The sequence below is a fragment of the Silene latifolia genome, chromosome 10 (genome assembly GCF_048544455.1).
Source record: "Silene latifolia isolate original U9 population chromosome 10, ASM4854445v1, whole genome shotgun sequence".
Taxonomy (NCBI): domain Eukaryota; kingdom Viridiplantae; phylum Streptophyta; class Magnoliopsida; order Caryophyllales; family Caryophyllaceae; genus Silene; species Silene latifolia.
Genome location: NC_133535.1, coordinates 160935729 through 160958324, shown reverse-complemented (window position 1 = coordinate 160958324; position 22596 = coordinate 160935729).

Sequence of the window (22596 nt, the reverse complement as noted above, 5' to 3'; positions counted from 1 at the left end):
GGCGAATTAGAGCCATCTCCCCCTTACCTTTCTACCCCTTTTGATTAGCCGAGACGATTAGTATGTGGAATTACTCATGTTCATGGTCGGACCGAGTTCTAGTCCTTCTCTTTATTTGATCTATCCTTTATCTTTAGCTTGTTTTTACCTTATCTTGTTATTTGTCTTTAAATTTGATAATTTAGCGCTAGATTGTTACTACCCTCTTTGTTATTTATCGACTTAGCTAAACCGGTGAATTAGAACGATTAGTACTCCACCTACTCCTTGTGGGATCGACCCTTTTAAGTGTACAACGATAAAATCGTGCACTTGCGAGGTTTAAGTTGAGACCATCAAGTTTTTGGCGCCGTTGCCGGGGAAACTATCTTTGCAAGTGGGTGAGTATAGGGTGGAATTTGAACTCCACAAGTCCATGGAAGCTCCTTCTCTAGGTGACACTTGTTGCATTGTTGACATTCTTGAGAATCCTATGGAGGAACATGACCCGAAAGCTTCCTCCATGGATCCTTTGGAGACTTGTCTTGTTAGTGGGTATGAGGTCGATGACAAAGATATTGAGACTCTTGCATATGTGTGGATGTTGGATTCGGCTCCTATTCATGAACAAGCTCCCTAATTTGAAGTGTTGGAAGTCGGTAAGAAGGAGGAGAGTTCCACGCCTCCTCCTACGGTTGAACTTAAACCTCTTCCCTCTTCCTTGAAGTATGAATTTTTAGGAGATGATTCCACTTTTCCCGTCATCATCAATAGTGCACTTGATGACACCCAAACCTTAAAACTCATTTCTTTGCTCAAAAGGTTCAAGGGTGTCCTTGGGTACACTATTGGTGACCTCAAGGGGATTAGTCCCTCTTTGTGTACTCAGAAAATTATTCTTGAAAATGAGGATGCATCCTCAATTGAGCCACAAAGAAGGCTTAATCCCATCATGAAAGAGGTTGTAAGGAAAGAAGTCCTTAAGCTACTTGACGCAGGCATTATCTATCCTATTTCGGATAGTAGGTGGGTAAGCCCGGTTCATGTAGTTCCCAAAAAAGGAGGCATGACGGTAGTACGAAATGACAAGAATGAATTGATTCCTACAAGGACGGTAACCGGGTGGAGAATGTGCGTGGACTATAGGAAGTTGAACAAATCCACCCGGAAGGATCACTTTCCCTTACCGTTCATGGATCAAATGCTAGAAAGATTAGCTCAACACAACTATTTTTGCTTCTTGGATGGCTATTCGGGATTTTTCCAAATCCCCATCCATCCAAGCGACCAAGAAAAGACCACCTTTACTTGTCCCTTTGGCACCTATGCATATAGGAGGATGCCGTTTGGACTATGTAATGCTCCGTCTACTTTTCAAAGAGCTATGATGTCAATTTTCTCCGATTTCATTGAACAAGAAATGGAAGTTTTCATGGATGATTTCTCGGTTGTTGGGAAAAGTTTTGAAAGTTGTTTAATGAATTTGGAGAAAGTTTTGAGCAAGTGTCAAGAGTCTAACCTTGTGCTTAATTGGGAGAAGTGCCACTTCATGGTACAAGAAGGTGTTGTGTTGGGACACATAGTGTCCAATCGTGGGATAGAAGTTGATAAGGCTAAGATCGAAGTCATTGCTAGTCTCCCACCCCCCACCAATGTCAAGGGGGTGAGAAGTTTCCTTGGACATGCAGGCTTTTACCGCCGCTTCATCAAGGACTTCTCCAAGATTGCGAGACCTTTGACCGAGTTGTTAGCCAAAGATACTCCTTTCGTGTTCTCTAACCGATGCCTTGATGCTTTTAATAGGTTGAAGGAAGCTTTGACAAGTGCTCCAATTATACAACCTCCGGATTGGAGCTTGCCGTTTGAGTTGATGTGTGATGCGAGCGATCATGCCTTGGGCGCGGTATTAGGCCAAAGGAAGGATGGAAAAGTGCATGCAATTCATTATGCGAGCAAAACTCTTGATGATGCTCAAACAAATTACTCAACAACGGAAAAGGAGCTCTTGGCCGTGGTCTTTGCAATGGAGAAGTTCCGGACCTATTTAGTGGGAGCTAAGGTTATAGTGTTCACCGATCATGTTGCTTTGAGACACTTGCTCATCAAGAAGGAGTCCAAGCCTCGATTGATTAGGTGGATACTTCTTCTCCAAGAGTTTGATATGGAAATTAGGGATAAGAAAGGGGTTGAAAATGTGGTGGCCCATCATTTATCCCGGCTCATCAACCTCAATGTTGACAATGGGCTTCCTATCAACGATTACTTGCCCGATGACCACTTGTTGTCCCTAAGCTTGGGTGAAGCACCGTGGTATGCGGATATAGTGAATTATTTGGTCTCCGGGATAATCCCATATGACTATGACTCACATAAGAAGAAGGAATTCTTTCATGATCTAAGGCAATATTTTTGGGATGAGCCTTGTTTATACAAATCTTGTGCGGATGGGATAATCCGGAGGTGCATTCCAAGTGAAGAGGTGAAGCCGATAATTTCACATTGCCATGATATGCCAAGTGGAGGGCATGGTAGTTCAAGAAAGACCGCCGCAAGGGTGCTCCAATGCGGTTTCTATTGGCCTTCCCTATTCCATGATGTGGCAACCTACGTCAAAGGGTGTGATAAGTGTCAACGAAGCGGCAATATTTCAAGGAGGCATGAGATGCCAATGAACTACATTCTAGAGGTGGAGTTGTTTGATGTATGGGGAATTGACTATCAAGGTCCTTTTCCATCATCCAATGGATATGAGTACATACTTGTTGCGGTGGACTATGTGAGTAAATGGGTTGAAGCTATCCCAACGAAAACTTGTGATGCAAAGTCGGTGACAAAACTCATGGAAACTATCATATTTCCAAGGTTTGGTGTCCCAAGAATTGTGATTAGTGATCGTGGGAATCATTTTCGGGAAAGAACTCTTGATGCTCTTCTAAAGAAACATGGGGTGCAACATAGGCGTAGTCTTGCCTACCACCCACAAGCAAACGGCCAAGCCGAAATCTCAAACCGTGAAATTAAGATGATTCTTGAGAAGACCGTGAGCCGGTCAAGGAAGGATTGGTCAACCAAGCTCAACGATGCATTATGGGCTTACCGGACCGCTTTCAAAACACCGATAGGAACTTCACCGTTCCGGTTGGTGTACGGAAAGCCTTGTCACTTACCGGTAGAGTTGGAGCACAAGGCACATTGGGCAATCCGACTTCTCAACTTCGACTTGAAGAGTGCCGGAGAAAAGAGGCTTCTTGACCTCAATGAGTTGGAAGAATTCAGGCTTGAGGCTTATGAGAGCTCAAGGATTTACAAAGAGAAGACTAAGAAATTTCATGACAAGAAAATTTTGAGAAGAGAATTCGAGGTGGGAGAGTTGGTCCTCCTTTTTAACTCGCGGTTCAAGCTATTCGCGGGGAAGCTCAAGTCTAAGTGGTCGGGACCTTTCACCGTGGTCCGAGTCTTTCCACATGGCGCGGTTGAAATATCCGATGGAGATCACTTCTTCAAGGTGAACGGGCAAAGGCTCAAGCACTATGTTGCCGGAACCCCTATAATCAAGGATGTGAGCTCCATCGCCACCTCTCTTCCAAATTATTGATTGTGATTCTTAACTCCGTCGAGCCTACGACATAAAACAAGGGCGCTACATGGGAGGCAACCCATGCATCTTTGTATATAGCATGCATTTTAGACTAGTAGTGAGAGATTTGGAGTCGTATTTTGTCTATTTGGATCGGTGACGGAGGTCACTTTTGAAGAATACAAGCTTTATTTTTCGTTGACCCGAAATCCCGACATCATGCGTCGGAGTAGTTGTGGAAAACATGAATCCCGGGGTCAATGAAAAAGCTCAAAGTTGAGTTGAAGAAAAATTGAGCAATTTTGAAGAACACAACGAAAAATTACTGTATGTTGTGTTTTACCGGTGGACCGGCAGCCGGTTGGTCCACCGGTAGCGAGGCCAAACCAAATTTTTGTAAAATTGAAGAAAGAGTGTGTTTTGCCGGTAGGCCGGCAGCCGGCTCACCGGCATAACACACCTGGCAAGATGAAAAATAGAAGAATTGATGACTGGGAGTGTGTTTTGCCGGCAGGCCGGCAACCGGCCCACCGGCAGGACACACCTGATGACTTAGAAAGATTGAAAATTGGTGAAGAGGAGTGTTTTGCCGGTTGGCCGGCAGCCGGCTCACCGGTAAAACATTCATACTTTGAAGCTGGGAAGTTGATTTTTGAGTGGGGAATGTGTTTTGCCGGTAGGCCGGCAGCCGGCTCACCGGCAAAACACACCTGATATATGGGAAATTTAATTGAGGAGAGTGATTTGCCGGTGGACCGGCAGCCGGTTGGTCCACCGGCAGCGAGGTCAAATTTTCTGGAGAATAAATCGAAAAAATAGAAAAAGGGAGAGTGTGTTTTACCGGCAGACCGGCTGCCGGTTCGCCAACCGGCAAAACACACCCGCAGACCAAAATTAAACCACGAGAAATCCCCTTTCTCATTTCATTTCTTTCTTTCTTCTTCATCTTTCCTCCTTATTTTTTCCCCCTTTTCAACCCTAACTCCATTAAAACTCCATCAAACTTCCTCCTACCTTCACCAATATACTCCAATCATCAAGATGTCGGGAAGAAGGACAAGAGCCGACACAGCAAGGGACCAAGAGGCATTGATTGCTCAAGCGGCAACTGATACATACCCCGATCCGGACTTTCCTACAGTCGAGTTTACCACACCAACTCAGAAGGGTAAGTTTATTCTCTTCAAAAATCGCCCCCTCACCCCTACTAAGTTTCTTCATCATCCGTCTTTGTCTACCCTTGGGATTGCTAGGGAGACGGAAACTCTTTTTGCGGGGTGTGGTATGAGGGGCATATTTACCATGCATGAGTATACTTACCCTCGGATCACATGGGAATTTTTGAGTAGTCTTAAGATTACCAAACACCGGCAATCCGGGATGGTGGCTACCCTTAACTTTAGACTCATGAACCGGGAGCACAACATCACTTTGGGTCGGTTGGCTCAAATTTTTGGGCTGGAAAATGCGCCGTCGCATACCCCACCCGCTGATTTTCACTATTCCCGTGTATAGAAGGCGATTTCGGGCATTGATGATCAAGTTGGGGTGAAAAGGCCCGCGATAAGTTGCCACAATCCCGTCATTCGGGTGTGGCATAGATGTATGGGGTGCACCGTTCTTGCGGTGGATGAGCCATGGGTGTTTAGGACCCACGAGCTTGAAATTTTGGGGTCCTACTTGTTCACGAAACCCACCCCCTTCCGAATTAATGTGGCTCACTACCTAGCCCTTAACCTATCCAAGATTGCAAGTTCTCCGGGGCACAAAGTCCCGATACATGTGGGTGGCATGATCACCCGAATTGCCCGTAACATGGACCGTCCGATTGACCTTTCTACGATGAATTGGATAGCCGGGGACACTTACTTGACTAAGCATTACTTGACTACAAAGCTTGAGTGGCTCAAAGAGAACCCCGCCGACGGCCTTGAATATTGGCGAATCAATCACAAGAACTCCATCCGGCTTCCAAATGTTACCGCGATCAAAATTGAGAAGGACAAGGAATTCTATCTCCTTGATATTGAACAAGACCCACCCACCGACCAACCTCCCCCTAATCCTACTCGAGTTTATTCACGAGACCGCCGAGTGAACACTCCTTCCACCCTCCAATACCAAATGCCACAAACTCATCAACCTCCACCGTGGTAATTTCAACAAGGGGAGGGGTCCTCCTCCTCGAACCCTCCTTCCTATCCTCCCTTGCCACCTTCCCTCACCGAGTGGATGGAGAGGATGGATATTGCCTCGGCCAAGGCCGCTAGTGAGAGGGACATTTTGGGGAGGAAATTGGACCGTATTTACTTTGATCAAGCCACCGGTACGTACCCGGTCTACGACGACTTTTGTAGACGGGAGTACGTGCCCTTTGATGCCCCTCACCCCTCCTATTTTACTTGGCCTGACGGGAACTATCCCACGGACGGGAGTATGGTCCACGGAGGTCTAAACCTCCAACCGGACTACTTTGCCGGCCCTATTTTCCCCCCTCAACCCGAGCGTGGCCCGGAGGGGCACAACGCCCAATGGTTCGGGGTCCGGCCTTATTTTGCTAGTGATGCGGGTGCGTCGGGATCGGGTGGTGGTTTTACGGGAGATGATGGCGGTGTGATGAATATGAGTGGAGACTTCACGGGAGGTCTCATGGGTACCGGCGGTAGTGGAGGTAATTTCACCTTCAACCCCGAGGATTTAATTCAAGGCTCCTACTTAAATACCGGAGATAACAATGATGAAGATGATGATGATGAGATGGGGTCTTAGTCCCCGAGTTGATGGTCTTTATCCTCCCTTTTCAATCCAAAGCCTTTGGTATGCTCCTTATATTCAATCCAAATGACAAGTACGATCTCTCCCTTTTATCCAAATTCTCTCCTTCACGTTTAATTTTTCGCATGCATTTAGTTGCTAATTCATTTAGTTGCATCATATAGGATTGCATTAGATTTCAATTTTGTAATATATTGTCATATTTAGTAATTGCATTCACTTAGCATAACTTGCATTGTCATTTAAATTTTGCATATAGAATAGAGCATGCATTGCATTTTCAAAATAAAAACCAACTAAAAATTGAAAAAAATCAAAAACCACCAAAAACATGTTACTTTATTTAACTAAATTGCCCTCCCATGTCTATAAATAAGTGTGGGGAGGGCCTAAAAAAAAAACAAAAACATGTCTTTTAATTTGAATTCCCTCCACACATTTATTTCCATTTGGAAATAATGTAAATAAATAAGTGTGGGGAGGGAGTTCTTATATCAAAAATCAACAAAAATATGTCTTTTTAATTTTTCAAAAACAAAAATCACAAAAATATGTTATTTTCCCTTTGAAAAATCAAAAATCAAAAAAATATGTTCCTTCCTTTTTCTTTTTCACTCCCTATGCTTTTGTCCATTGAGGACAATGTACATTTCAAGTGTGGGGAGGGAAATATCCACTTTGTGAATATTGTTTGTATTTGTTCATATCATTATATGTTTGTAAATTTAAGAAAATTCAAGAAAACGCCTAAAAATTGAAAAATTTCTGAAAAATTCAAAAAAAAATTTGCATTGTATATATATGTTTTGTCTAACCTTTGGCATGGCGCATTGACCACTTGAGGTAAAAAGGAGCTAGAAGACCGCTTGGTATAATCCTTCCTATCTCTCACTCCTTTTACTATTCTTTCTTCTTGGTATCTTGGATATTTTGAAGGAGAACGGGAATTTTTGTTGCCTTGGGTGTCTCCTTGGGAGACCGTTTGGATTTGTTGGTGTTGATGTGCTGCTAGGTTTAGCCAAATTGTTGCACGTTTCATTTCATGTTTGTTTAAATTTCCGCATGCATTTGTTCACATGTAAATATTTGTTGCATTTCTTTCTTTGTGCATTGAGTTTGTAAATATGTTTTTAAGGAAGAACATGGTCAAGGAAGGGAACCAAGTACCCCCATGATGAGCTTATGTGCCCAATTGTGCCTCTCCCCTCCTCGTGACTCGCACCCGTGGCCTCTTAGTTAGCCGAGGAAGGAGGGCTTGACCAATGAGTCTAGACCGATCTTGTGAGACCTAGGGCCGTAGACTAGACCTTTGGCTCGACTTAGCTACTCAAAGGTAAGGGTAGAGCCTCCTAGGGTGGGTACATTCATACCCCGCCCTCATCTAGGTTCGAGAGTAGGTCTCCTCGCGAGGCGTGTCACATCATTACGCATAAGTGTGTCGCATCGTCCTTAGACCGTGAAATTGCATTGCATTTTTGTGCACATGATTTGAAGCAAAAATCAGTTTTTATAAACCTCACATAGCCAAATAGCCTTGTTTTCTCCCCTACATCGTTTCCCTTTTTGATTCACCCCCTTTGAGCTTAGCCTTTTCATTTGGCAAACCCACTTAAAATAGCTACATTCCCATAACCACCCTTCCTTAATCAAGTATTGGTCGGTTTTGTAGTTGTGTTGTAGGAGGTGATTTGGGTCGTGTTGGTGGATGGCTTGCACGTCCACTTGGGTCGGATTTCGATGTGAATTTGGCATTATATATAAATAAGAGGTTTTGAAAAAGAAATGAAAAACAAAATAGAAAAGCAAAAAAAGTCATGAAAGACCAAAAAAATGAGTTGTGTGTTGTTTATATTTGTTTGTTGTCAAGAAAAAGAAAAAGGCAAGCAACACCCCTACTCATCATTTAAAGGGGTAGAAAAAGTCGTTGCTAAATAAAAGGGCAAATTGATGTTTTTCCAATGATGAGTCGGGTTTACACATTTTTTGCATGGCTTGGAAAATCGAGCCGTTGTTACGGTGTAGACGTTACCATTTGTTGAAATAAAAGGAGTTTTATCAAATTTTTCCTACTTGAGTTGGGTTTATGCAATTTTTGCATAGTTTTGGTCATCATTGCTATGTTAGGGCATAGACGTGTCTCATGTGTTGCAATAAGAAATGGGATGTGATGTGTCGACGATTCTCTATTTGAGCCCCACATGTCCAAACGGTGCTTGCACCATGCCCGTTTCGACCTTCTCCTTAGCCCCGTTGTAACCCTTGCTTCATGTTTTGTGCATTTTCCCATTGTTTGCATTTCATTGGACATAGGACGGTGTTACACATTAGATTGCGGGCACGTTTTCGCTAGTCGAGTTAGTTGAGTGATTTTGGTTACTTTTTGTCACAAAAATCACCTTGTTCTTTCATTGAGTGACGAGTGAAAACCGTGAGGATGTCGTTGCCTTGGTCCCCTTAGTCATGGGTCCTTTGGTTGAATCTTGTGTCGGTTTTGTAATTCTCGGCGGACTTGCCCTTTCTTCCCTTTCCCCGCTCTTGAATTAGTTTCTTGAGCATTGGTCACACAAGGGTTGCTTTTGTCACATTTAGGGGATTGGCACCTCAATTGGCACTTCTGAGACGGTGCTCCTGTCCGAGACCGTGTTTAGTTATTTGAAAAATTCGGCCACTTAGATGAGGAAAGTGGATCATTTTGTTAGATGCATTCTACTTGTTGATTACGTGCTTTCATGATGAATGTGTCGAAAGTTTTGTAGCAAGACCCAACTTGCCTTGCAATAGGGCACTCTCCCCTCATGGGTGTCAAATTGTGAGTTGAAGGGGCGTTGAGTGCGCTAATACTCGATCGGCTTAAGTAGTAGTTTAGTTGAGTGATGCTTATATTGTGCATCCACTCTCCATATCTATCATAATAATGCTTTGTACATTTGGTTTAGGGACTTACTCGGGGACGAGTAAGGTTTAAGTGTGGGGAGGTTTGATATACGATTAATTTACTTCTAATTCCCTCTTTCTTTTATGCATACCGACTCGTATCGAGTCGGTTTCGGGTGTTTTTCCTTGTAATTTGTGCCCAATGCCCGTACTTGTTACCTTGTGTATCCTTTTGTAGGAAACGATCCAAGTATGGAGAAATTGGGGCAAGAAAGGCACCCCATTGCCTTTACATGAAGAAGAGGTGAATAAATGAAGACTGTGTGTTTTACCGGCAGACCGGCAGCCGGTCTAGCCACCGGCAGCCGGTCTAGCCACCGGCAAAACACACCCCAGAGAATCACTCAAGATTTTGAAGAAAAGCTGAAGAAGGTGCTTTGCCGGCAGGCCGGCAACCGGCCCACCGGTAAAGCACAGCAAGTGGAATTAAAAGAAGAATTGGAGGAAAAACAAGCTTGGCCTCGCTGCCGGTAGGAGCACCGGCAGCCGGTCAACCGGCATTTCACACATCAACAAACAAGAGGAAGTCCTGAAGAAGGTGTTTTTTGCGGGGCAGGCCAGCAGCGCCCACCGGCAAAACACGGATGCCAGCAATTTTAAATCCTTGCACGGTTTTGCGCAGGAGGACCACCGGCAGCGGTCCACCGCAAAACGCAAAGAAGTGCATTGGATTTGGGCTTTTCTCTCTTTTCCTCCTCTTTTCTTCTTAATCTTGTACAAGCCTATAAATACCCCTCTCCTTAAACCCTTTGACACACAACCCTAGATCCAGAATATTTCCCCTTTCAAGTTTAAAACTTTGCTAATCCTTTGCTAATCATTCCTTAATTAAGACTAGTAATTCAATTAATTTGTGATTGAATTTGGGTTGTAAGAAGAAGATTGAAAGTTTATACTTATTTATTCTATCATAATTCCTTTCTTGCTCCTTGATTGGTATTATTTCTCTCCTTATTTTCATTTGTTTACATTTTGTTCTTCCTTCAAGTTTATTTTGATTGTTTATGGTAAAATTGTTGTTGTTGTTTGTTTGTTGTTGTTGATTTCATCATTGTTCATCTTTTCATTGTTCCTCTTTGCTTTGATTCTCTTTCTTTTGTTCATCCTTGGATAGTTGTCCTCAAAGACTTAATCTTTGAGTTGATTTGGTTAAAGATTGTGCCTTTTAGATTAGTTAACCTTGTTATTAGAATTAATCTCTTTCTCTCTTAATTATTGTTGATTTGTTGCATGTTTAGTAGTAAGATTCATCTCCTCACCATGTTTGTGACCAAAGTTTCCATCTTTATTGTTTATTTTGCAATTAGGACCATGATTAGTGAGTAGTCTCCTTCTAGGACTCGGTTTGACCCGATATGGGTAATTTCACTAACTAATTATCATTAAGGCTAATTTGTGGGGAAAATTGGTTAGGGTAGTCTAGGGGAATTTCCATGCTTAAGGTTTGGTTTCCGGGTAGTGTCGGCTTTTGACCCTTGTCCACCAACGGAAGTTGGTTAGGTTGGTAGTCGAATATTTGGGGACCGACCCTTGTCACCAACTAAGGTTGAGACCGGAAGGGAGAACCGAGGGAGGGTGCCTCTAGGCTAGCGTTTGAAATCGACCTCCGGAAGGGGGAGTAGGATGACCCGGAATATGATGAGGGCTTAATGACCTTGACCATTCACTTGACCTCCTTGGGAAAATGCATGTTCTTGGGGTTGTCGGGTTTTGAGTTGGGGATACCGACTTTCGAACCCGGGAGGGGGGTTAGTCGGAGTAACTAGTGTCCTAGTGCGAGACCGGAAGGGAGGTTCTAGGCGAATTAGAGCCATCTCCCCCTTACCTTTCTACCCCTTTTGATTAGCCGAGACGATTAGTATGTGGAATTACTCATGTTCATGGTCGGACCGAGTTCTAGTCCTTCTCTTTATTTGATCTATCCTTTATCTTTAGCTTGTTTTTACCTTATCTTGTTGTTTGTCTTTAAATTTGATAATTTAGCGCTAGATTGTTACTACCCTCTTTGTTATTTATCGACTTAGCTAAACCGGTGAATTAGAACGATTAGTACTCCACCTACTCCTTGTGGGATCGACCCTTTTAAGTGTACAACGATAAAATCGTGCACTTGCGAGGTTTAACTTGAGACCATCAAGGAGGTTCAATAAGAAGTCCTAAAAACAGTTGGTATGAATTCCAATACACGCGAACTCAGATGCAAAATCGATCTTGTTACTTATTAATGAATAACGATTTGTATGCATTCCTTCCCTTTGAATTCATTATGTGAAAATATTTCACAAAATCACACTATTAAAATAAACAATATCCATACAATTATTATACACAGAATCTAACACCTCAAGTTTGATGCTACAAATAATTTGACAAAACTAGTCTTTGTTTAGCCGTTTAGCTGCTTCAGCCATGAATACCATCTTCTCCTGAAACCATTTCACAAAACTAAGCAACATTTTTTAACATACAAGAGTAGTACTGGATGTAGAATAATTGTGTGATCGAGGTAACATCGTTGAATACAATTGTGTGATCGAGGTAACATCGTTGAATTTCTTGCTAGTGAATGTAGAATAATTGATGGAAAAACTAGAGAACTCATTCTTGAAGGTGAACGTGTCAAAGATGTTTACATGACTAACTTACACTCATTGTCAAGTCAAACACTATCATGCATGAGTGTCCAAAAGAATGACCCTTGGCTTTGGCATAAACGACTTGGTCATGTGAATGCTAAAACACTTAACACTCTTAAGAAGCTTGATCTAGTTGATGGCATTCCTAACATCAAATTTGAATTCAAATCACTTTGTGACGATTGTGTTAAAGGTAAACAAGTAAAATGTTCTTTTAAATCCAAAAAGATTGTTAGCACTTCCTTACCTCTTGAGCTAATTCACATTGACTTATGTGGACCTATGCGTATTGTCAGTAAAGGTGGAAGTCGCTATATATGTGTCATTGTTGATGATTATACAAGATTTGTTTGGCTTCTCTTCTTAAGTTCTAAAGACCAAACTTTTGATGAATTCTTAATTTGGGTTAAAAAGGTCCAAAACAAATTTGGTTATAAACTTGTCTCCTTGAGATCCGACCATGGAACCGAATTTGAGAATTTATCATTTGAGTCCTATTGCAATGAGTACGGTATTAGCCATAATTTTTCGGCCGCAAGAACCCCTCAACAAAATGGGGTTGTGGAACGAATGAACCGAACTCTGGAAAATATGGCTAGGACAATGCTCATTAGCTCTAAAGTGCCAAGAAACTTTTGGGCCGAGGCCGTTAACACATCTTGTTATATCTACAATCGAGTCATGATTAGAAAAATCATTAACAAAACTCCTTATGAAATACTACGAGGAAGAAAACCTAACATCTCCCATCTAAAGTGCTTTGGTAGTAAATGCTTTGTACATAATAATGGAAAAGACAACCTAGGCAAATTTGATGCTCGTAGTGATGAAGGTGTTTTTGTTGGTTATTCCGACCATAGTAAAGCCTACAAAGTTTATAACAAGAGAACCATGAAAATGGAAGAAAGTGTTCATGTAATATTTGATGAATCTAGTCTCTTTGTTTCAAACACTCAGGTTAATGATGAAGATGATGAGGATGACGATGATTTCGAAATTGGAATGATACATCATGACATGGATCTAGTCGTGGAAGAGGCCGAGCAACAGTTTGAGCCACCGTTGCTTGATGAGGCTGGCCAAAATTCGGGGGAACTAACCCTCCCTCATCTCAAAATGGAGCTAGCTCATCCAGGGGGAATGAGGAGTGTAGTGAACCAACCACTAACCAAATTGAAACCAACCCACAAACACCCTCACACAATATTCCCCATGCACACCATCAAAGCGTTGCATCGTAACCAACCGAAACAAATGAGGCCTCTAACACTCTTGTTCCAAAGAAATGGAAGCATCAAGGTTCCCACCCTCTATCAAATTTAACCAGTGACCTTACCTCTGGAATGAAAACCAGATCATCTCTCCAAAATCACTGTGCTTTTGAAGCATTCATATCACAAATTGAACCCACAAATATCACAATGGCGCTATCCGATGAATATTGGGTCACGGCTATGCAAGAAGAATTGGAGCAATTTGAGAGAAACAAGGTATGGCATCTGGTCCCTAGACCATCTCAACGTACTGTAATTGGTACGAGATGGGTCTATCGCAATAAGCTTGATGATGTTGGAGAAATCGTAAGGAATAAAGCTAGACTAGTGGTTCAAGGGTTTAATCAACAAGAAGGGATTGATTACGATGAAACCTTTGCACCGGTAGCTAGGCTTGAGGCCATACGTATGCTCATAGCTTTTGCATCTCATGTTGGCATAAAACTTTTTCAAATGGATGTTAAAACCGCTTTCTTAAATGGCTATCTTGAAGAAGAAGTTTTTGTCGAACAACCTCCGGGCTTTATAAACAATGAGTTCCCCAATCACGTATTTAAACTTGACAAAGCACTTTATGGTTTAAAACAGGCTCCCCGAGCCTGGTATGATAGGCTTTCCAAATTCCTATTAGAAAATGGTTTTATACGTGGTTCGGTTGATAAGACATTGTTTATCAAGTCACAGTCAGAGGAACTGTTGCTTGTGCAAGTTTATGTTGATGACATTATTTTCGGTGCAACTAACAACATTCTTTATAAGTACTTTTCGGATCTTATGACCTCTGAATTTGAAATGAGCATGATGGGAGAACTTGGATTTTTCCTTGGTCTTCAAATTAAGCAAGATGAAAAAGGCACCATGATCCACCAACAAAAGTACTTAAAGGAAATGATAAGTAAGTTTGGGTTAACTAGCTCGAATCCTATGCCTACACCTATGATTGCCAAGCTTAATCTTGACAAAGATGAAAATGGTAAGAGTGTTAGTGAAAGGGTATATCGAGGTATGATCGGTTCATTGCTTTATTTAACCGCTAGTCGACCCGACATACAATTTAGTGTGTGTGTGTGTGCTCGTTTCCAATCAAATCCTAAAGAATCACACTTCAAAGCCGTTAAACGGATTTTTAGGTATTTGATTGGAACGCAAGGTTTATACCTTTGGTACCCAACTCATTATGACATTGATCTTGTAGGATTTTCGGATGCGGATTATGCCGGGAGTTCGTTGGATAGAAAAAGCACCTCGGGTATTGCCACCTTCTTAGGACCGTGCCTTATCTCATGGGCTTCCAAGAAGCAAAATACCGTTGCTCTATCCACGGCCGAAAGTGAGTATGTAAGTGCCGCTCTTTGTTGTGCTCAAATTCTTTGGGTACGACAACAATTGCGTGATTACGGTCTTATTTTAGAAACTACTCCTATATTTTGTGATAATACAAGTGCCATTAACATCTCGAAAAATCCGATACAACATTCTAGGACAAAACACATTGACATAAGGCATCACTTTCTACGTGATCAAGTGGAAAAAGGAAATATATGTCTAACCTTTTGTAGAACGGAAAATCAAATTGCGGACATTTTTACAAAACCGTTAGAAAGGGAACAATTCGTAAAACTTCGGTTGGAAATTGGTTTGTTAGGCGACATGTGACATAAATTAAAATTATCTTTCCTACATGATTGACTAGAGACGAAATGATGTATATGTGTTCTCAAGTCTAAAGATGTCTAAATTACCATATAACAAGTGTACCGAAAAAATTGCATTGGAACTCCACATTTTGCATTTGAATTATTTTGCATTGAGCTTTGCACTACTTTATGTCCCATCTAGCACATCCTACACCTAGCCGCCCCCTATGTCATCATTACCCTCATTTAACACTCCACCTCAACCTTTAACCACTCCCTCCTTAATACTCCAACCGTCCATCAAACAAAACCCCCATGTAATAACCCCACTTTCCCATTTACCCACAACTCACTTCAAAATTCAAAATTCTCTCAACCTCTTTCATCTTCCAAAACCGTCAAACCCATCACCCACAAAATGGCTCCCAAAAAATCAACTAGAAGAGAACTTCAAAACCTTAGAAATACATTCAACCCCAAATATATTGCCCAACAAAAAATGGCTTCACAATCCGCTGCAAGTATTGAAAAATCTAACAAACTCACCCCGTCTCCTTCCAAGCCGCCAACAACCAAACCAAATGTTGCACGAAAGAAATCCATGGCTGTCAAAGGCAGAGGCCGTGGTAGAGGAGGCCGTGGTGGATTGAAACGAAGCCCACCAATCTCTTTGTTGTTGGACTCAAATGTCGATGTTGATTCTGAGGAAGACGAGCCCACGCTCAAACAAATAGCAAGCAACATCCAAAAAGACAAAGAAATTGATGATGATGTGATTGTTGCTTCTATTGTTGAAGAAGAAAAGGATAACGAGGTTGTTGGTGATGTTGTTGAGGAGGAAAAAGAAAAAGAATCAGAAAAAGTGAATGAGAAAGATGTTGAAAAGAAAAATGAAATTGAAAAGAATGATGATAAGGAAGAAAAAATGAGTGAAAAAGATGAGGAAAAAGAGAAAGAGAGTGAACTCGAAAAGGAAAAGGGAACAGTGAGTGAGAAAGATGCTGAAAAAATTGATTCCCCAAATCAAAATTCAGAAAAAGAAATCCTTCATGAGGAGGAGGTCATTCCAAACATTGAAACCACCAATGAACCCACCAATGAAGACACGGTAGCTGATGAATTTGACCCTCTTTCCACCGAAAAACCCAAAACAAAATCCCAAATCAAAATCACCGAACTGTTTGGTGATGATGATGATATTATCATTGAAACTCCCACCAAATCAAAGGCAAAATCTAAGGCCGGTCTCAAAAGGAAGAAGGAATCAAAACCAAAAGCGGCTAAAAAGCCGAGGTACCCACGGAAGAAGGAGGTGGTCCTTCCAATGGAAGATGATGATGTTATTGAGGATAAAATTCCTCTCAATACATGCACGAAGTTGATGGTCACCATTCACGATGAGGCATTCAAAAACGAGGTTCTTGCTCATCTCAACTCTCTCGACCTTCCGGATGACACCCTCAAGCTATGTCACGGCATGCTTGCATGTTGCTTCCACAGTGGGAGGCGTTACAAGAAAATATGGTATGATTCTTCCCCGGCTTTTGCATTCTTCAAAGCTGCTATTTTTGGTCAAGGTTGGTTTAATCTCCTCGACAAATACTCTCCGGTTTACATGTCGGAAGTAATTGATTCTATGCAAAGTCAAGGTTGATGTTGCATCGGGAACCCTCTCGGCCTTTATAAATCAAAAACCCTTTGTCTTGACCATTGACCAACTTGCCTCTTACCTTGAGGTTGAAGCCGTGGGTCTTACCACCTTTCCTAAATCCACTTGGGGTGATATTGATGAAGCTATGGCTAGTGAGGTTATGAGAACCCTTCGACCCGACAATGAAAGTGGCACCACCAACATATATGCTCATGAACTTCAAGCCCCCCACCGTTTTACCTTTAACCTTGTTCACCGAGCCATCTTACCAAGCAATAACAGTAGGGGACGATGTTCCCTCCTTGAAATGCTCCTCATTCACCACATTCACAAACGCCGTCCCATCAATCTTCCCCAACTCATCTTCCACCGTATCAATGAGATTGCCCCCGACCTCCAAAAGGGGAAATTTGACAAGAAAACCGTGATCCCATATGGTATGTGGTTGTCCATTGTCTTCATGAAACGGAAGGTAGTCATGAAAGGTAGCCCCGACATCGAAAAACTCAGTGATGACATGACCATGGGTTTGCTCTCTCAAATGACTTTGGCCATCAACAATGGAAAATTGACCCGCAAGTTCTCGGGTAGAGGTAAAACTGGTGCAACAGTTGGTTCAACTGTTGAAATGGGTGTTGTTCTTGGTAAGTTAGACAAGCTTATGAACATGGTGTCCAAATTGGTCGTGGACAATGAGACTCTTAAGGAAGATGTTGCTGAGCTCAAAACCTTGAATGAAGATCTTATTGAGCGTGTGCAAGCTCTTGGTGGTCATGTGTCCGATGATGAATGAGGCATCCGTACCTACCCTTGCCCTCCTATCCTTTTGGCTCTTTGTTTTTAATTCTTATGCAAACTATGGGCTGTTTCTTTTCTCTTATTTTGAACATTTGTCTTTGGTTTAATTATGTACTACTTGAACATGTTTATGTCCTTCTCTTGATGATGTCAAGAGGGGGAAGTAGTTAAATTATGTGTTTATGTGTTAACTAACAACTCTTCGGCTAACGTTCACCGTGAATTTGTCTTAGCTATGATGATTAGATGTTCTACTTAGGCCAAGCATGTTGACCCCCATTCACCTTGATCATGTTTAATTGATGTTCTTATTATTTGGTTTAAAGACCGACTCACCATGGGCTTAGGGGGAACTTCACACATATTTAAAACTTGCCATCATCAAAGGGGGAATTTGTTAGAACACACTTGGTTGATGATGCCAAGTTTCATTATGATTTAATTGTTTGCCTCTTAGTAAATGTTTAGCAAATTGAAGCATCCCATGATTGTTCAAAGAAGTTCAAGATGATCAAGATGAAGGACAAGTCAAGCATGCCCATAGTCTAGAACAAATGTTGTAAACGAGGTAGTTCAACATATTTCTTTTACGCATAAGTTATGGCAAAACCGTGCAACAGTTCCTGAGACTGTTGCACCATGGTTTCTGGTACTAACGAATGGAGAATTTTCGGGAAAATTTACAAGTGTTTGAAATTCTTTAAAAAGCTTTTATATGTTCAAGAGGAACATTATTTCAAAACTGAAGAACAAAAAGAACAAAAGAATATGCTTGCACAATAATTTAAAAGATGCCAATCCCATTTATGCAAGTTGCCTTTCATGCTAAAAATGGGTCTTATGCTTTTTCCATTTGTGGCAAAATTGTGAGTTCCCATATTTTATGGGAAACACTCTTTCTCTTTGGAAAAACGCAGCCCCTTGAGCCTCTCAAACCTGACTGTTCTTTTATATTTTTTAAATGAAAATGCATGCTACTAACTTGTGGATATTAGATTAAAGTAGTGTTAAGAACCTTCTCTTACACACTACCTTTCTCTATAAATAGCCACTTCATTTTTCATTTATTGCAAGACTTTGAAAGAGCATTCATTGTAAACACTTTGCAAATCTTTTCAGCATTAAAAGCTTTGTTCTTCAATCATTTGCAAAACCGTTTTCTGTTTTTCAAAAGTCTTCAATTGTTTTTCAAAGCTATAAAATCTCCAAGTATCAGTTCGCTTAACTGTTGCATAAACGAATATGTTCAATGATTCTCGTGTTTAGGTCTTAATTGTAATCTCCATGTTCTTAAGTGAACCACTGAGATTCTGACTCTGTAAACCGTTGAGATAGAACCTTAAGTCTTGAAGCGGAGTAGCTTTGAGCAAGAGAAAGTCTTGAAGCGGAGTAGCTTTAAGCATTGCAACCGGAGTAGGTTGGCGAGTTGTTTCATTGTAATGGTTTAGTTAAGTTTGAGTAAATTTCTAAACAAGCAATAAAATAACGGTTGGACGTAGGCTCCGGAGTAGGAGCTGAACCAATTTTTAAACATCGTCTTGTTTGTTTATTTACTTTCACGTTATCTTATCATTCTTCTTTTACACGTTAATCTCGCTCTCAGTGCTGTGCAACAGTCTCTCATACTGTTGCATAGACCTGTTGTACCGTTTGTGAACTTACAATCCATTAAGTTTCTCAAACTCGTTTTTAATAGATCTTACTTGTGTTAGTCATTAATCAAGTAAGGGAGAAAATTTTTAAAGGGTACACCTAATTCACCCCCTCCCCCTCTTAGGTGTCTATCGTTCTTAACTCTTCAAATGGTATCAGAGCCTCGTGCTCTTGATATTGGTTAAAACCAAAGAGTTGATCCCATAGTTATGGACGATTCAAAACACACCAAGTATCCCATCTTCAAGGGTGAAAACTATGCCTGGTGGAAACATCGCATGGAGCACTATGTTAAAAGTACGGACTATGAATGTTGGTTAATCATTCAAAATGGTCCCCTCAAGATTGAGGTGACTAATGCCGATGGCACTAAGTCTATCAAAAGTGAGGACAAGTATGTTGAGGCCGATTATAGAAAAGTCGAGAAAAACTCTAAAGCCATGTCCATCCTTCAATATGGCATCGGTGAACAAGAGATCAACCGGATATCCGGATGTGACTCGGCAAAGGCAATTTGGGACACCCTAAATCTTGCTTATGAGGGAACGTCTCAAGTCAAAAAATACCGTGTTGATCTTCACATGCAACAATATGAGATGTTCAACATGGGAAAAGATGAGTCAATTAATAGTTTGTCTTCTCGTTTCTCTAGTATTGTTAATGACCTCAAGAGTCTAGGTAGAAACTTTGAATCCGAGGATTTAGTACGTAAAATCCTTCGTAGCCTATCTCGAAAAGTGGCAACCGAAGGTTACGGCTATTGAGGAAGCTAAAGACCTTTCTTTGCTATCCCTTGATGAACTTATGGGCTCACTCATGGCTCATGAGTTAACTCTCATGAAGCGTTCCGGTGAAAGCTCTAAAGGGAAAGGACTTGCTCTTTATGCTCTCTCAAGTGATGAGGAGGATGAAGATGACGAGTTTGCAATGTTCACTAAAAACATTGTTGGCATGATTAATGGTCGAAACTCACAAAGGTCTAATAACTATACTAGCAAACGACGCTTTCCCAAAAGAAAGTCTACCTCCACTATTGGTTGCTTCAAGTGTGGTGACAAAGGTCACCAAATCAAAGAATGTCCAAAGTGGAATGACATTAAGTCTAAAGAAAAGCGTGAGTTTGCTAAAAGAGAATACAAAAGCAAAGTAATGACTGCCATTTGGGGAATGTCTGATTCTGATGAGGACGATGTCCTTGAGGAAGAATTGGATGCCAAACTTAGCATCTCGTCTCTCGTCAAGCAATGATGTTCCAAAGTCAACAAAGAAAGAAAGTGTCAAATGTCTCATGGCTCATTCCGTGGACTCGATTCGATTCTCGACATTGAGGTAAATAAGCTCAAGAAAAAGGTTCGATCTTTCTCTAAAGACAAAATTTGTCATCTCCTAGACCAATTCATTGATAAGTGTCGTGTCCAAAGTAATAAATTAGAGGCTATGCAAACTGAAATTGAAGACATAGCCGAAGAAAATGTTGGTCTAAAAGAATGTCTAAATGAGGTAGATCAACCTGGTTCATCATCGAGTCTTGAAAAGGAGATTAAAAGGCTCCGAAAACATAATCTGTTTCTTGCTAAAAGAGTTGATGAAATACATGCAACAGATCAATGCAATGTTGCATCTGCGTCCAACAAGGGAGAAGAGTCGTTTGACAAACCGTGTCCTCACTAACCAAAGAACGTGACCAACTGTTGATTGATCTTGCAACATGTCAAAATGAAAAAGAGGAACTTGTCAAAATTGCTGAAATGCTAAATGATGAGTCAAGTCATGTTAAAAGTGCATTAGATCGAGTGCAAAATTCAAATGAGGATCTTCTCGTTCAAATTGAAAGTCTGAAAAAGGTTGAACAAATCCATGCAACAGATGATGCAACTGTTGCATCTGATTCTATGAAGGAAATTGAGACTCTCACAAAACATGTGTCCTCACTAACTAAAGAACGTAACTCTCTGTTAACTGACATTACCTTGTTCAAAAGAGATAACAAGCAACTTGAGCAAATTGGCTTATTGCTTAGTGATGAAGTGAGACATGCTAAACATGCGTTCGACAAAGTAGGTCAACTAAATCTTAACCATCTTGCTAAAATCGAAAAACTAACCAAAGAGCTAGATGAGGCTAAGATGTTCTATTTGAAATGGGAAGGAAGTCAAAATGTCTTGGAGTTTCTTCTAAAACAATCTCAAGAATATGAAAACCGTGCAAAAAATGCTGGACTTGGTTTCAAATGCAATGAGTTCTACGACTTTGTTGCACTCAAAACCAAGAGACCAAGCGTAACTGATTTTCGAAGAAGAAAGTATGCTGGCCTTCCTGAGTACATTATTTGCAATTACTGTGGTAAAACTGGTCATGAATTTAATGGTTGTGAAAAGAGAGTCCTTGACCTAGAAAGAAGTACCAAAGTGGCTAAACATGTTTGGATTAAAAATAAAGAAGTCAAAAAGGTTGTTGTCAAGAAGGAGCCCAAACTTGTTTGGGTTCCTAAACTAACTGTTTGATTTCTTATAGGCATTAGCGAAAGGCAGCAGCAATTGGTACTTAGACAGTGGATGCTCTCGTCACATGACGGGAGATGAAAACCAATTCCTTTCGCTAGAAGCCTACGATGGTGGCATGGTGACTTTTGGTGACAACAAACGAGGTGAAATCGTTGGTATTGGAAAAGTTGGTAAGTCAAAGTCACTATGTGTCGACAAAGTGTTGCTTGTCAAAGGTTTGAAACACAATCTTCTAAGCATATCACAATTGTGTGATCGAGGTAACATCGTTGAATTTCTTGCTAGTGAATGTAGAATAATTGATGGAAAAACTAGAGAACTCATTCTTGAAGGTGAACGTGTCAAAGATGTTTACATGACTAACTTACACTCATTGTCAAGTCAAACACTATCATGCATGAGTGTCCAAAAGAATGACCCTTGGCTTTGGCATAAACGACTTGGTCATGTGAATGCTAAAACACTTAACACTCTTAAGAAGCTTGATCTAGTTGATGGCATTCCTAACATCAAATTTGAATTCAAATCACTTTGTGACGATTGTGTTAAAGGTAAACAAGTAAAATGTTCTTTTAAATCCAAAAAGATTGTTAGCACTTCCTTACCTCTTGAGCTAATTCACATTGACTTATGTGGACCTATGCGTATTGTCAGTAAAGGTGGAAGTCGCTATATATGTGTCATTGTTGATGATTATACAAGATTTGTTTGGCTTCTCTTCTTAAGTTCTAAAGACCAAACTTTTGATGAATTCTTAATTTGGGTTAAAAAGGTCCAAAACAAATTTGGTTATAAACTTGTCTCCTTGAGATCCGACCATGGAACCGAATTTGAGAATTTATCATTTGAGTCCTATTGCAATGAGTACGGTATTAGCCATAATTTTTCGGCCGCAAGAACCCCTCAACAAAATGGGGTTGTGGAACGAATGAACCGAACTCTGGAAAATATGGCTAGGACAATGCTCATTAGCTCTAAAGTGCCAAGAAACTTTTGGGCCGAGGCCGTTAACACATCTTGTTATATCTACAATCGAGTCATGATTAGAAAAATCATTAACAAAACTCCTTATGAAATACTACGAGGAAGAAAACCTAACATCTCCCATCTAAAGTGCTTTGGTAGTAAATGCTTTGTACATAATAATGGAAAAGACAACCTAGGCAAATTTGATGCTC